A 16,276-nucleotide genomic window follows, 5' to 3' on the forward strand; every position below is an offset into this window, starting at 1 on the left:
GCGGAGTCCTACCGACGATCGCGCCGTTACCGCGGAGTCATACCGACGATCATGCCGTGACCGCGAGTCATACCGACGATAACCCCGTGACCGCGGAGTCATACCGACGATCGCGCCGTGACCGCGAGTCATGACGACGATCGCGCCGTGACCGTGAGTCATACAGACGATCACCCCGTGACCCGCGAGTCACAAGTTTCTATAGGTACCTGTAAATTGTTACCCATTTTTTTGGTTTTTATAGATCAGTGCCACAAATGGTAAAAATTGATTTTGTATGTCTTTTTTGGTAACTGCAATACAGTAGAGTTCGTGCGTTTCCTGGTGAAGCCTGGAGGGTGGGTGGTTAGAGTGGCTCTAAACCGGTTTTGTATGGGCTTCAACCCTACCCCCAGGCTTCATCAGGAAACGCACGAACTCTACTTTCTTTTTATGAACAGAAAAAAATCCCGTCCCGTCCCGTCCCGAAAATCGGGAAGGAAATAAAAATCCCGTCCCGTCCCGAACTAAAAATTCAATCCCGTCCATCCCTACTTCCTTCTTATTCATTTCAACCATCTATACAAAAGTAACATTGCAATTGTTGTTCTGATTCCATTTCTATCCCTAGTACACACAAGTTTAACAAGCTGGAATACAACTGCTGGAGTGCCAGTCAAAGCCAAATTTCTTTATCTATCTCATATATACATACATAAAATAATGGTGTCACAAAATAAGGTTAAAAAATGTAGATGCCGTATAGTAAATAACACCAAAGGTCTTAAAGCTATTTACAAATTAATTGAAATAATCTGTTAATCAACTTACAAGCATTAACTTACTGAAAAACAAAACAATACTTAAGAATGTTTAGTTGCCATGTTTAGTTAAATGCTATGAGGTATATACATTTACACCTCTGAGCATCTCAAAGAATCAACTAGAAGCAACAAATTTTTCCTCTGAACCTACAACTTTTTTAACGAATTATTTTTAACCAGATGTTTAAATTTTTAGTAATTAACTAGCAGTTACCCGTCTAACAACTATTATTTTAAATGGTAATTTGTTCTTTATGATAAATTATAGAATTGTATACCAAAAACAAAAATAGAATACCTATTTATTTTACTTAATTGCCAGTGGATAAACAATATGTTGAAACAGTTTAAAAATTTCCTTTGCATATTGCTTTTGCATTCATCATTATAAGCCACAAGGGAAGTCCCTGACTATCGCTGATTATGATTGAGAAAATGCATGCTTTTCACACGCACAGCTGTATGTTGCGTGCTCACATGGGTGGTAGGTACGCCTTAAAAACGTATATTTATACACCTAATGAAAAACAAAAAACATCGTTTATCCACTGGTAATTAAGTAAAATAAATATTCTATTTTTGTTTTTGGTATACATTTTATTATTTATCATAAAGAACAGTACCACCATTTAAAATAATAGTTGTTAGCGCAAGCGAGTAACTGCTAGTGATTCAATAAAGCATTTTACATCCCTTGGCAAAGAACCAAATCTAAATTGAGATAAACTGTTTCCTGTAGGTAATGAAACATCATTGTTGTATAGTCGTAAATGTTTTTGCACAATATGGCTCTTGAATAAGATTGGTTGATAGTGAGTTAATTTGGAAGCTTTAAATTTAAATGAGGATTTTGTAGTCACAGTAGAAATGTTTTGTTGTTAAGATGGATAAGTTGGGGTATTCTAGTAAAATATTGAAATTACAGTTTCTAGTATGAAGAAACCATTCAGCAAAAATACCACCCTTGACAAAGCAAAAAAAATTGGGGCCTGGCAACTACAATCCTTCCTTTGTCAGCATCTGTTCACATGCCTTATTTTAAGTCATGGCAAAAGTAACTTTCATGGGAAATTCCTTCTTAGTCTGTTTGAAAGGATTACTGACAGTTTGAGTGGAGTCAGCCAACTTTGCTTTGATTGTGTAGGTGCCCAAGTGAGCAACAACGCTACAACCAATCTTGGACCATATGCTTCAGTTTCTCATCAACATGATAATAGTTTTGTTAGCATGGGTTTATGAGGTAACGAACCTAAAGGGCTTAATGAGTTAAAAAAAGTAAAGGTTACACAGAGCGTTCTATGTCCCTTGGTAAAGAACCGAATATTAACTGGTATAAAACGTTTCCTGTTGGTAACAAATTAGACACAACATAATCATTCATTTGAAACCTTTAACAATGAGAGGTGATGTTTGAAGATGGAAGTCTTAAATGTACCTAGAATCGTTGGTAGGTATGTTAAATTTAAGGCTATATCCATTTCCTAAATAAAGAAATATAAAAGCTATAGAACCAATGTGGGACTTAGGAGTTGTTCTTGTTTAATTATCGTAGAAATCACACTAAGTATGTTGGTTGGCATTGGTAAAGTACATTTCAAGTCTAAATTACATGCAGAATCATAATGGATCTTTTTTACGAAAAAAATACGTAAAGTGAGAGATATGGTGAAGTGGGTTAAAAAAGCTTTAAAAGGATTAACTCATTTTATGAATATTAGTGAAGATTTAAGGAAGTTATGGCATACTGACTTAAAAATTATTATATAGATAAATTACATTTGGAAAACTTAAGGAATGCCTGTTGTTCGTCTTCGTAATGTCATAATTTTAACGTTTCAGTACGACCTTGCCATTTTAAACTAAATAACCCTGTAATCTGCATAATATCTTAAATACAGTGCATCTGATACTTGATGCGTTGCATTATTGTGACGTCATAGTGCTGTCTGCGCATGCGCGGTCTGTAACCAACAGCTGTTGAGCGCGCGTCTGTAGAGACCGACTGACTTTAGTTAGTTAGTAATCAGTAGTAGTGTTGTGGGAAGTGAGAGATTGGTGCGTCCCATATGGTCAGTGACGCTCGTATACAACATAGCAATAAACTTGTTCTTTTGATTTTGTAAGTACTCTAATTAATTATTAGGTGTTTTAGTTTATAAATTGCTGTTGAGTATGCATAACAAATCAGTTCCATTCTAACAATGAATACACATTTTGGACTAATATATTAAAGGTATTGTTGAGATTTGTGTTTACATACTTTGTAACAGTCTGAAATTGTATGTAGGCCAAATATTTTTTGTGTTTTAAGGGATTTTATTCTACAATGTTTCTTTCTTTGGCTTAAACTTTGATTTTCGTTTTGAAATGTATCCATTGATCATGATGAATATTAAGTTGACAATTCTAGAGCCACTTTTAGGCTACAATTTAAAATATTTGAAACACTTCATAAATGTGTGCAATTTCAATACTTTTTGATTAAACGCTATATTTATAAGCCAAAATTGGTGGTTATTTTAAATCTCTCAAATCTTACTTTGCACTTGCACACAGTAATGTATAATTATGTACGTCAAATGCATAACTTTAGTCTATATAAGATTTTCCTGACAATTTAATTTTTACCAAACTAATTATAACAATATCTACTTATACTGAATAGCATAAACATATTGCCATAGAGGGGTTTTCTCTGCAATTATAATAATTAAGTCCATGTTCCCTACTAAAAATGGTGGCACTTGTCTTCGGCTAACACCCTTGTTCATTGTTTGTAGGAATCTTCATATTGTAAGTGTTCTTCATTATATGTAAACTATTCCTGAAAAAAAAACATTACCATCTCTATTTCGTCTACTTGGTGGTATTCTATGACTTTCCCATGTTTCCATAGTTTAAAAATCGGCTATTTCAATGATAGCTCAAGAAATACAGTACTCAATTCATGCTTGTCTTATTTGTTGAAGTATATCAAATTGCCCAGGGTTTCTCGGTTGTTTCTATTGTAAATACTGTATGTACGCAAACCCATAAATTCGAATAGTAATTGATTAGTAGGTTTTTTCCAGTATTCGTGGTTAATTTAAATCAAATCGGTAAATGTATCCCATGCGTTTTCTTGAATTGGAAAATAAAATATTGACAGCAATTTAATTATCCAGCTGATCGTAATGTAAACAAATATGTTGTTCATAAGGGTAACATGGGAAATTTAAAAGCCCCTGGAGCAGAGCCCAATGGACTTTTTCAAAATCGTATAGAATCAGAAGCTATCATATCATACCCAGAAAGATTGGTGCGTTAAGTTTATTTTATCGTGATTGGGGCTACGATAATATTCATGTCCTCCAATCATGACGTCGACTGCACATATATTAACTTAACAATCTAGTTGCTCGATGAGGCATCAGCTAATAATAATTACAGCAATCGAGCTGATTGAACCACGCCTCTCGGAAGTGCGACATCTCAGCTGTTTTTCATCGTTGAACAGCTGATTCGAAATGCGCATTCTCTCCCATGCATGGAGTCAACTAAATTTGATTTGTTTGCCATTTCGTTGTTACGCTACTTGTCGGTAAAATAGTTATCCCGGTATTAAACTGTAACAATTAGGCCTGTTACATGCTACATAGCAAATATTAAATATTGGTTGATTTTACAAAGATAGGAAAACTATTACGTTAGTATAAATAACATTTCTTTACATATTACATGGTTGGTATTAATTATATCATATTCAATTCAATGCAGCTTAGAGCCTCAATGGAGATTATGTTAGCTCCTAAATTGTTAAGGTACGTTTTGCTTGGAGCGACAGGTGCGACGGTCGCGCAGCGACTGTCGCCGAGCGGCAGTCGCGGGATGGTAGACTGTTTTGCTTGGAGCGACAACTTCTTTGGCGTCACGAGACGTGGTACCGTCAGTGCACCTAACCTCAAAAGTGCGCACTAAGTATAAAGTCACTAAATAAAATCGATAAATTCACTTAGTAAAACAGGTAAAACTTAACAAATAAAGTATTCCTTATAGGCCTAGTTATTTGTTATAAGAAACATTCCAAAACTGCCATGTCACAAGCCAAAATGTAATAAAATTACTCAATTTCTCCGTAAATTGCAGTACACAAGCATAACTTTAATTGGAAATCAGTGTTATAAACAACCTCCTCACAGAGTGAAAATTATATTTTATTGATTGTATTGTAAATGAAAAAAAATACCAATTACATTATATACTACATTAATATTTGAATAACCACATTACTTTAATAATTGGCATTTTATATATTTAAATATGACACGCCTGACTTTTAAGCCAATTTGATCAATAACCATTATACAGAGCAATATTTTTTTGAATCACCTAAACGAAAATTTAATTAGAAGTCTTTTAAGTCGACAATCTAAATAACCTAACTTACTAATATATTAAAATAACTTGTAAAATAATAAGACCAAAGAATAAAGGACAACGTCAGGTTTAAACTAACCTGACGTTGTCCTTAATTGTTTGGTCTTTGTAGGAGATATGTTTCAAATCATAAAGCGCGGGGTATTTTGCCACTTCTTCTAATAAACTGTCGTCTTTTTCACCACTAAAATTTAACTTAATCACAGACGTTGGCCGACGCCATATAGCGAAAATAAAAGGTTACCGAACTTGTCAGAATGGTGTACACTATAAAAACAATCAGAAATGTAACTGTCGCTAAGCGACTGTCGCTCCTGACTGGTCTAGGAGCAGTACCCAGCGACTGCAGCTCGCGGCTCTAGCGACAGTAGCTCCAAGCAAAACAGGACTATGCAAAACCCCTTTGATCAGTGTCCCGCGACTGCCGCTCAGCGACGGTCGCGCGCGACCGTCGCACCTGTCGCTTCAGGCAAAACGTACCTTTAGTGTGACACTGAAAATACAGCAAAAAGTCTACAGTAATAATAATCTATAATATTAAAACGAAACAGTGTTTTTTATTTCACGATTCTGAATCAACCACTCGACGGATTTTCATGATTTTTGTGTTGAAAGAAAAATAATTTTGAGAACTAGGGAATGTCGAAGCCATAAATTTAGTTTAGGGTCCCAGTTTTTTTAGAAATTAAGTTTTAATTTTTAAAAAGTCTAGCAGCCGACGCTAAGATTCTAAACTAGCTTTTGGCATAAAATAATTTGCTTAACATAACAGCTGTAAACATTCAGCTTTTGTGTCACTAATTCAGCATTTGGATAAAAATGTAAAGACATATGCTACTTAGGGTTGACTTATTTATACCATAGATGAAGTCATCTATGTTTATACTATGTGTAATGCAAATCATTGATACGTTCAATTATTCTGTAAGAGGATGATAGATTAATTAAATTATACAAAGTAAAATACTAGGATGTTCAAAATTATTTTTTTAAAGCAATCTTTGTAATCTTCGATTTGTTTTAGAGCAATATAATTTGTTTTAACTAACAGCTGGTTAAATATAAACTATGGAACTATGAGGTTATTTTATTTACTCTTATTTTGTCATTGATTATAGGAAATAAGTAAGATTAATAGAGATAATTATATCACAGTTTAAAATAGTTTAGACCAAAATTAATTAAACCACAGTACAAATCGAGGCTCTGTACACGAGTCTTAATAACAAAGGATAAACGCAAATTATTTTACTATTCCACTTTTCGAGGAAAGAATAGAAAAATAACAATGTTTACATGTTTTAATTCTTCATGGTAGCTTTTTGTTTACAATTAATGATTGTCTGCTTTAACTTTGTTTGGATTAAACCTGGAAACATTGATGTCATAAAAACAAAAAGAAGATAAAGAATAATCAGGAATCACGATTTTAAATTACCACCACAACCTCAGCCGAGTTTTATACAAAGATTGAACACAACGTCAACATTGACCTAGGATACTGCAATTAGACAAACCATCCTTTTATGAAATCGTGTTCAGTGAGGTTACGTTTGGGGGTGCCTATCAGCGCCCCCAAACGAGAAAATATCACTTTTATTTCAATTATGAATATATTGTAGTTTAAATTAACTAATATGGGAAATTACGATGTACACTTATTCAATGAGAGTGGGTAATTATTAAGAATATAACTGATAACGGTATGGATGGTAAACATTGACAATAATTACGTCAGTAGCTTTACTAGCGTGTTTACTTATTATTTATATTCCTGCTACATGTGACCAGTTCTTTTAGTAATCGTGAGTTATTTTTTTCAAATGAATGTTATTTGAACCAAACAGCTGTTTCAAAACAAACTGTTATTGTTTTTACTTTTCTTTGTTTACACTTATTTATTTAGCAATTAATGCAGTGAAATTGATATAAAGGATAGGTGTGACAATTTATGTGTACTGTGAATTTTATTGGATATTATCGTTTTATTTTAGGTCGTTTCTATTCAGACCTACTGGAAATTGTGTATAGTAGTTGTATTGTGGTGATAATAATTATGGAAGAGGCAGGTATGCTAATGGTAGGTGGTATCGGTGACTAAGTCTATACACTTCTCGATTGACTATTACTCTCTCTACTACTGTAGGCTACTTATTATCAGCGTGCGTCTGTGCGAATCGGCTGCAAATCTCACTTCAACGATTTTCACATCGTAAAAATTGCAGAATTGTTGTTTTGTTGTAACTTTATCGGATTTAAAATGCATATCGTATAGGCCTATGATGGAATAAAAACATATTTGGTCACACAACATTTGTTTACAAGATGATTTTTCACATTAAAACTGCAAGAAACTTTGTCTTTATATATGTGTAAACTAGCTGATCTGAATTGTACACGGTTTTAACTGACTACTGAATTCCCGTACGTAGGACGGGCTAACAGCTCGTATCTAATTAAATGTAAACTATAGTATTTTGATGTTATCTTTATTTACTCTTTTTGGCACTCGTTTTTTCATTATTTTTTTCTCCATACCAGTTAGTTAACAACTACCTACAAACGATGTTTTTGATCAACATTGCTTTTCCTGTAGCATTTAATCCCGTTGCAGGGTATTTATTGTGTTGCTATTTTTCTTGTTCTCTGTTGTTATTTTGTTCTTGTTGGTCAAAATTGATTATATTGTTATTTGTTCTACTAGTTATTTATAGTGAATCATTATTCTGAGGTTATCTTTATGTCTTTGTTCTTGTCATTTTTTCACTACTTATGTACTGAACTATTTAGTTGTAATATGGAAGTATTTTATTTTCCCTGTTAAGAAGAGACATCCGTGAACAAAAAATAAAGAAATATGGTATGTTTAGTCATCACCAGGGCCTAAAGTGATTTCTAGCTGGAATACGAGCGAGGGTCCAAAATGAATTTATGGTGCGTTTACTGAAATTTTTCGTTATACCTACTGCATAAGCCAAATAATTGACAAAACGTGAATTTTAAATATGGTCTACATTGTAAATTAGCTATCAAAATGGTTTCGTTGACTTTCTCCCCCTATGGCATATGGAGGAAATTTGTATGGTAGAGGTCTATGCATTACGTATCCATTCGAATGTTATCTCCTAGCGTTTTTTTGCAATTTTAATTATTTGATTGGAATTTTCCCATAAAACAGCTCGGCCGGTTTTGATTAAATTTTAATTTTTTATACTGTAGTCCTTTTAAATCCAAACAAATTGTTACAGCCCAAGTTCCTGTACAAATTAAGGTTCAAAAGTCATTGTAACTTTTGCTGCTCCCATGATAAAGAGTTGTTGACCAGCTAATGGGAGAAAGTATGTGTCAAATTGTTGATGCCGTTTTAAACCACACAAATGTAAGGAGAGGTCCAAACCCAGCTCTTGTCACTATCTAGTCAAGCCAGCAATATGTAAACTACCAAAAGCATTATTAATTGATAGCTCACTGACACACGTAATCTGGGCCCAGAAACGGTCTCTTGGAATCGAACCAGTGAGCTCTATAACCACTCGGCTACCCTGACAATTAAATACATATTTCCTGTGGATCTTCCACTCATTGAAAACTGAATGAATTATTCCGCCTGTTCCTGTTATATTGAGGCAGGGACCCACAAGTCATTTAGCCACTGTCTCCGCTCGTTTTGCTTTCTCTATTGACGTCATTTGCACCATGTTGGCGATTATATTCGAAGACCTACATTCCGTAGCGTAGTCGAAAAAATGTAGAGAGTGAGTGGGAATGGTTTTGAATTACTGTAGCATAGACTGAATCTTTTGTTTACACGTCGATACATAAAAAGTTAATTCATAACACTATCACTTAATCCATTTTAATCGTGATATTTTTTTATTTAAAAAATATGACACTTTAACAAAACGTGATATTTTGTTGATTGCACTTAGGTACACAACACTATTTAATGCAAGTATAGCGGATCGATGATTGTATTTTTTATTAGGATTTTGGAGACATCTGTTGTTTTGACCTTAGAGAACAAACAGCTGAGCCGCCAGTTCCGATATCAGCTGACTAAGCCAACAATGGGCTAGGTGTTATCATAGGAACAGCTGACTCCACTATTACCTCACTTTGTTTGCTGTCGCGATCTAGAACAAGGACTGTTGAATGTTGTACACTCTATTACACTCGTCATTGTCATTCTAACTGCCTTTGTCGCTTATCAGTTGTTGGTGCTTCGACAGTTGTATTTGTACATGCAATCGGTCGAGCTCTGAGTTGCAACGGTTTCCATTGATGATAACCCAGACAATCTCAGCACTCAGCGATGGTGAGCCTGGCGAGTTGTGGTGTGGGTGGAACTCTACACCAGGCGATTAACTCTCACTTAGCCTGGTGTAAGCGATACCCGACATGGTGTGAGGCTCTCCCGTGCCTGTTGTCGTTACTGCTCCGGTATTGGCGACATGTGTGACACCCCAGCAATGAACGTCTGTAGGATGCTGCTGATGTCACGTTCAACTTCACCGTGATTTTATCAAATTGCCTCTTTATTTGATCACTTCACACAGTTTGCTGATGCCGTGGTCGCTCTTTCTTTGTCCAGAGCCACGTCTGGTATGGGTCTGGTCGGTCTGCTGTTTACAGTCAGGTCAGGTCAGCGTAGCCATCAATATTTTATTGTTTGTACCACAACTGGTTTGTATCCCGATCTCTCACTGCCGCAGCCACCACGAGATCTCTTACACGGGTTTGCTCCTGTTATACTTTGTACAATTTTCATTTTATCTGCACTATTTGGTAATGGCCACATCAAGAGTTTATACGTAAATCTTAAACTCTATATTATTGAAAAGCTTGCAATCGATGGTCTGTTATTCGAATTTTCCAATAATTAAACGTTGTAGATAAAACTTTAATATACCGAATTATCCATGACGCAATTTTTATTTGCCATTGATTATTTCAAGAAGCTTATGTTACTACTTTACTCCCACTATAAACAAAAACGAAGAACGTACATAACGTGAAGAACGTCATATTATACGAAGAACGTACTGTTTTCGTCGGCATTTCCTAGATCGATTTTATATTTGCATCAAATAAGTCAATTTATTTATTTCATACTATACTATTAAGAATTTACCAAAACTAATAATCCATGTTCACCCCCTCGGTGTGTACATGCGTGCGTGAGTGTGCGTAGTTGTGGTACAGAGCTACAAATTACAAATGTGGTCCGATTTTCATGAAATTTTGTACTTATTCGTCCACCTACATGCGTTATCATTTTTATTTTTTATTTTTAATGGTGGATTAATCATAAAACCCCTTAAAATGACGGAATAATCGGGTTTTCACCAAATCGGATCGAACGATTTTTATGAAAATTTAATATTGTGTAATTTTTAGGTGTCTTTGTATCTAATTTGAAAACAAAATTGTATCTAATTTTTTAAGAAAAGGTGGCATCTTGGGTTAGTCAATTATGTTGAATACCGCGTGATACGATAATTTCTACAAGGGGTTAAGTTACCTTTTTTGTCCAAGTAAGTAATCCTATAGTAGTTCTTAAGACGCATATGCGGCGTCGAAAAAGGTCGCCTTATAAACGACTAGAGGATTACTTGATCAGAAAAAGGTAACTAACTTAACTTTTTTAGAAATTAATTTGACGTAGTCCGAAAGGCCACAAAAAAATAATTAAGTAATACAGTAAGTAAAATTTATGTGGGGCAAACATTTTTGGGACTCTTCAGGATATTGAAATCTCTCTTTGAGATATTGATGTTTAAAGATATTGAGCCTGTGGTTGTTTAATGATTAGCTCTTTTTTATCTTGCCGAATAATGTTGTTATATAAATCAATGACCGTTTAATTTAATAATCAAGGATCCCTTTTCATGTAGCTATTGCTTATCTCCTTATCGTTTTCTCAAAGTACTGTAAGTGTGTGTTGTCTGTGAGTCAGGACTCCAAGTAAGGTCCTTGATCAAGGGAAACCTCCCAAGGTCGTCGGCTGCCTCCACAACACAGAGTTGTCCACCGACCTCTGGTCTGGTCCAATCTTTCTTCAACCTATCACCGGAAACTTAAGTTTTACAGGTTAACCCGAAGAAACCCAAATTCATTCAGTCGTTCCTGTAACCAGTGAAAACTAGACCATCAAAGATATGTGTACCATCACAAGTGTAAGGTTACAAGGTTAGGGGTTTAGCGGCACTTTAAACGAAATCATACTAGACAGTGAATGTTGAATATTGATTAGACGTGTCGAACAATTAACTCGAGCTTTCTCGTACCAATACCCGACACAGGGACACGGTCAAGTCGTATGTTAACTCCGACTCTGCTGAGGGAAAGTGAAGGTCGCCAACTCCGCCGCATTTCCTGGTCAGAGCTTCCTTTCCTTGTAGTGTGCAGTAAGTGCATGCACTCCACAGACCACAATATTACGTGCGACAGACGGAATGCACAGTAGAGTAATTCGATATTTGGCGAGGAAAGGTGTTAATTTCTTTAGATAATCTCATTTGTGTTGATATAAATAATTTATCTGGCTTAGTTGACTCGATTCCGATTCAATTGTTAGTCTTAATAACACTGTCTGAACGGTGACGGAAGTGACGCACGCATATGACGTGTTTTTTCATTCCTGCAGTATACGGTATACTTATTGAGATGTAGGAAAAACACAATCAGTACTACAGGGTTAGGCAAAAGTTTAGAACCCCCAGTTAACTTTTTAACGCGTTGCAGTAGGTAAACCAAACTCTGCACCTGTTTACAAAAAAAAAAAAAAAATGCACTTTGTCATTAAAGGTAGAGCTTGTACTCGGTCCCCAAAATGGGGTATTTTGGGAGCAGCCCCAAATTGTCAAATTTAAACACCTATCATGTGACCCCTCATTTTAAAGTGTTTCTCAAGAACAAATTAAATGGCGCAAACTAGAGGTCAATATCGCGGTTACCTCCCGCTATCTCCGCGTCCCGCCACCTCCGTGTACCGCTACCTCCGAATTTCAGAGTGACCCCTATAATCCTCGGTTACTTCCTGCGTTAAGACTTTCCGTCCAAACCTAACCTAACCTAACTTAATAACCTAACCTAACCTAACCTAACCTGACCTAACCTAACCTAGCCCACGGGTTAAATTTTCATTAAATCTTCCATCCACGGGGCTTCGCAGCCGTGGATGCAATGACAGCTAACAACGCAGGCAGTGACGGGATTATAAGGGTCACTCAAGAATTCGGAGGTGGCGGGACAGATTTGGGTGCGCGCGTACAGATTGGCCAATGGTTCGAGGGTCTTTTCTAACATACAGATTGACCAAAGGTCAGGGACAAAGATAGGTGTTTCAATTTGAAAATTTGGGGCTGCAGCCAAAATACCCCATTTTGGGGGCTGGGGCAAAGTTGTAACTTTGATGAAAAAGAGCAATTTCTTCTGTTGTAAATATGTGCCGAGTCAGTGTCAGACACTCCGGTGAGGTTGTATACTTGAAGGTGAGATCAAATTAGAGTTCACGTGTTCTGGAGAGCCTCTGTGTCAAGTGCTGCTAGCTCCTCAGTTCTTTGTATTTGTATACCTATACGAGAATCTACAGTCAGTGTTAGACACCCCGGTGAGGTTGTATACTTGAAGGTGAGATCAAATTAGAGTTCACGTGTTCTGGAGAGCCTCTGTGTCAAGTGCTGCTAGCTCCTCAGTTCTTTGTATTTGTATACCTATACGAGAATCTACAGTCAGTGTCAGACACCCCGGTGAGGTTGTATACTTGAAGGTGAGATCAAATTAGAGTTCACGTGTTCTGGAGAGCCTCTGTGTCAAGTGCTGCTAGCTCCTCAGTTCTTTGTATTTGTATACCTATACGAGAATCTACAGTCAGTGTCAGACACCCCGGTGAGGTTGTATACTTGAAGGTGAGATCAAATTAGAGTTCACGTGTTCTGGAGAGCCTCTGTGTCAAGTGCTGCTAGCTCCTCAGTTCTTTGTATTTGTATACCTATACGAGAATCTACAGTCAGTGTTAGACACCCCGGTGAGGTTGTATACTTGAAGGTGAGATCAAATTAGAGTTCACGTGTTCTGGAGAGCCTCTGTGTCAAGTGCTGCTAGCTCCTCAGTTCTTTGTATTTGTATACCTATACGAGAATCTACAGTCAGTGTTAGACACCCCGGTGAGGTTGTATACTTGAAGGTGAGATCAAATTAGAGTTCACGTGTTCTGGAGAGCCTCTGTGTCAAGTGCTGCTAGCTCCTCAGTTCTTTGTATTTGTATACCTATACGAGAATCTACAGTCAGTGTTAGACACCCCGGTGAGGTTGTATACTTGAAGGTGAGATCAAATTAGAGTTCACGTGTTCTGGAGAGCCTCTGTGTCAAGTGCTGCTAGCTCCTCAGTTCTTTGTATTTGTATACTTATACGAGAGTCTACAGTCAGTGTTAGACACCCCGGTGAGGTTGTATACTTGAAGGTGAGATCAAATCAGAGTTCACGTTTTCTGGAGAGCCTCTGTGTCAAGTGCTGCTAGCTCCTCAGTTCTTTGTATTTGTATACTTATACGAGAGTCTACAGTCAGTGTCAGACACCCCGGTGAGGTTGTATACTTGAAGGTGAGATCAAATTAGAGTTCACGTGTTCTGGAGAGCCTCTGTGTCAAGTGCTGCTAGCTCCTCAGTTCTTTGTATTTGTATACTTATACGAGAGTCTACAGTCAGTGTCAGACACCCCGGTGAGGTTGTATACTTGAAGGTGAGATCAAATTAGAGTTCACGTGTTCTGGAGAGCCTCTGTGTCAAGTGCTGCTAGCTCCTCAGTTCTTTGTATTTGTATACTTATACGAGAGTCTACAGTCAGTGTCAGACACCCCGGTGAGGTTGTATACTTGAAGGTGAGATCAAATTAGAGTTCACGTGTTCTGGAGAGCCTCTGTGTCAAGTGCTGCTAGCTCCTCAGTTCTTTGTATTTGTATACTTATACGAGAGTCTACAGTCAGTGTCAGACACCCCGGTGAGGTTGTATACTTGAAGGTGAGATCAAATTAGAGTTCACGTGTTCTGGAGAGCCTCTGTGTCAAGTGCTGCTAGCTCCTCAGTTCTTTGTATTTGTATACTTATACGAGAGTCTACAGTCAGTGTTAGACACCCCGGTGAGGTTGTATACTTGAAGGTGAGATCAAATTAGAGTTCACGTGTTCTGGAGAGCCTCTGTGTCAAGTGCTGCTAGCTCCTCAGTTCTTTGTATTTGTATACTTATACTAGAGTCTACAGTAAGTGTCAGACACCCCGGTGAGGTTGTATACTTGAAGGTGAGATCAAATTAGAGTTCACGTTTTCTGGAGAGCCTCTGTGTCAAGTGCTGCTAGCTCCTCAGTTCTTTGTATTTGTATACTTATACTAGAGTCTACAGTCAGTGTTAGACACCCCGGTGAGGTTGTATACTTGAAGGTGAGATCAAATTAGAGTTCACGTTTTCTGGAGAGCCTCTGTGTCAAGTGCTAGCGGCTTCTCAGTTCTTTGTATTTGTATACTTATACGAGAGTCTACAGTCAGTGTCAGACACCCCGGTGAGGTTGTATACTTGAAGGTGAGATCAAATTAGAGTTCACGTGTTCTGGAGAGCCTCTGTGTCAAGTGCTAGCGGCTTCTCAGTTCTTTGTATTTGTATACTTATATGAGAGTCTACAGTTAGTGTCAGACACCCCGGTGAGGTTGTATACTTGAAGGTGAGATCAAATTAGAGTTCACGTTTTCTGGAGAGCCTCTGTGTCAAGTGCTAGCGGCTCCTCAGTTCTTTGTATTTGTATACTTATACGAGAGTCTACAGTCAGTGTTAGACACCCCGTTGAGGTTGTATACTTGAAGGTGAGATCAAATTAGAGTTCACGTGTTCTGGAGAGTCTCTGTGTCAAGTGCTGCTAGCTCCTCAGTTCTTTGTATTTGTATACTTATACGAGAATCTACAGTCAGTGTTAGACACCCCGGTGAGGTTGTATACTTGAAGGTGAGATCAAATTAGAGTTCACGTGTTCTGGAGAGCCTCTGTGTCAAGTGCTGCTAGCTCCTCAGTTCTTTGTATTTGTATACCTATACGAGAATCTACAGTCAGTGTTAGACACCCCGGTGAGGTTGTATACTTGAAGGTGAGATCAAATTAGAGTTCACGTGTTCTGGAGAGCCTCTGTGTCAAGTGCTGCTAGCTCCTCAGTTCTTTGTATTTGTATACTTATACGAGAGTCTACAGTCAGTGTTAGACACCCCGGTGAGGTTGTATACTTGAAGGTGAGATCAAATTAGAGTTCACGTGTTCTGGAGAGCCTCTGTGTCAAGTGCTGCTAGCTCCTCAGTTCTTTGTATTTGTATACTTATACGAGAGTCTACAGTCAGTGTTAGACACCCCGGTGAGGTTGTATACTTGAAGGTGAGATCAAATTAGAGTTCACGTTTTCTGGAGAGCCTCTGTGTCAAGTGCTGCTAGCTCCTCAGTTCTTTGTATTTGTATACCTATACGAGAGTCTACAGTCAGTGTCAGACACCCCGGTGAGGTTGTATACTTGAAGGTGAGATCAAATTAGAGTTCACGTTTTCTGGAGAGCCTCTGTGTCAAGTGCTAGCGGCTCCCCTCTCCATATTCTTCGTATTTTTGTCTGTTTCCGGGTATTAATAGGCGGGGATCCCCCCTGACGAGACAAACCCTGTCTCCTTTCTCGCGGACCGCCTGCTTAAAGTAAGGAAGCATGTTTTTTTTTAATTACCTTCGCCCCCTATACATGGAGAAAGTATTGTTTTCGTCAACATTTTCGAGTTTTGAGTAGATATTTCCGTTTTTATGGCCCTGAACCCAAAAGAGAGGTTTTTGAAGTTGTAACTGTCCGTGTGTGAGCGTAGGTGTGGATGTGTACAGAGCTACATACCACACCTGTAGTCTGGTTTTTATGAAATTTGGTATATAGGTATTCATGGGATCTTCAGGGGTTTCTTTTCACTTTTTTTGAAATTTCGATTTTTATTGGTGCATTTTACATATAAAACCCATAAAATAACGGAAAAGTCGGATTTTCACTGT

The 16,276-nt window shown here is 37.4% G+C and overlaps 1 protein-coding gene across 1 annotated transcript in view; it reads left to right on the forward strand.

Moving 5' to 3' along the window:
* Positions 1-2,820: 2,820 nt before the first annotated feature.
* The window catches only part of LOC128983122 (shootin-1-like), a 61,507-nt gene continuing 48,051 nt past the window's right edge, over positions 2,821-16,276 (forward strand). Inside the window, exon 1 of the mRNA XM_054402289.1 lies at positions 2,821-2,922. The gene's annotated coding sequence lies outside the window, so the exon portion shown is untranslated. The remainder of the gene's footprint in view (positions 2,923-16,276) is intronic.

The sequence above is a fragment of the Macrosteles quadrilineatus genome, unplaced genomic scaffold (assembly GCF_028750875.1).
Source record: "Macrosteles quadrilineatus isolate MER2022 unplaced genomic scaffold, UCM_ALF_1.0 Scaffold_1__1_contigs__length_201487025, whole genome shotgun sequence".
NCBI classification, from domain to species: domain Eukaryota; kingdom Metazoa; phylum Arthropoda; class Insecta; order Hemiptera; family Cicadellidae; genus Macrosteles; species Macrosteles quadrilineatus.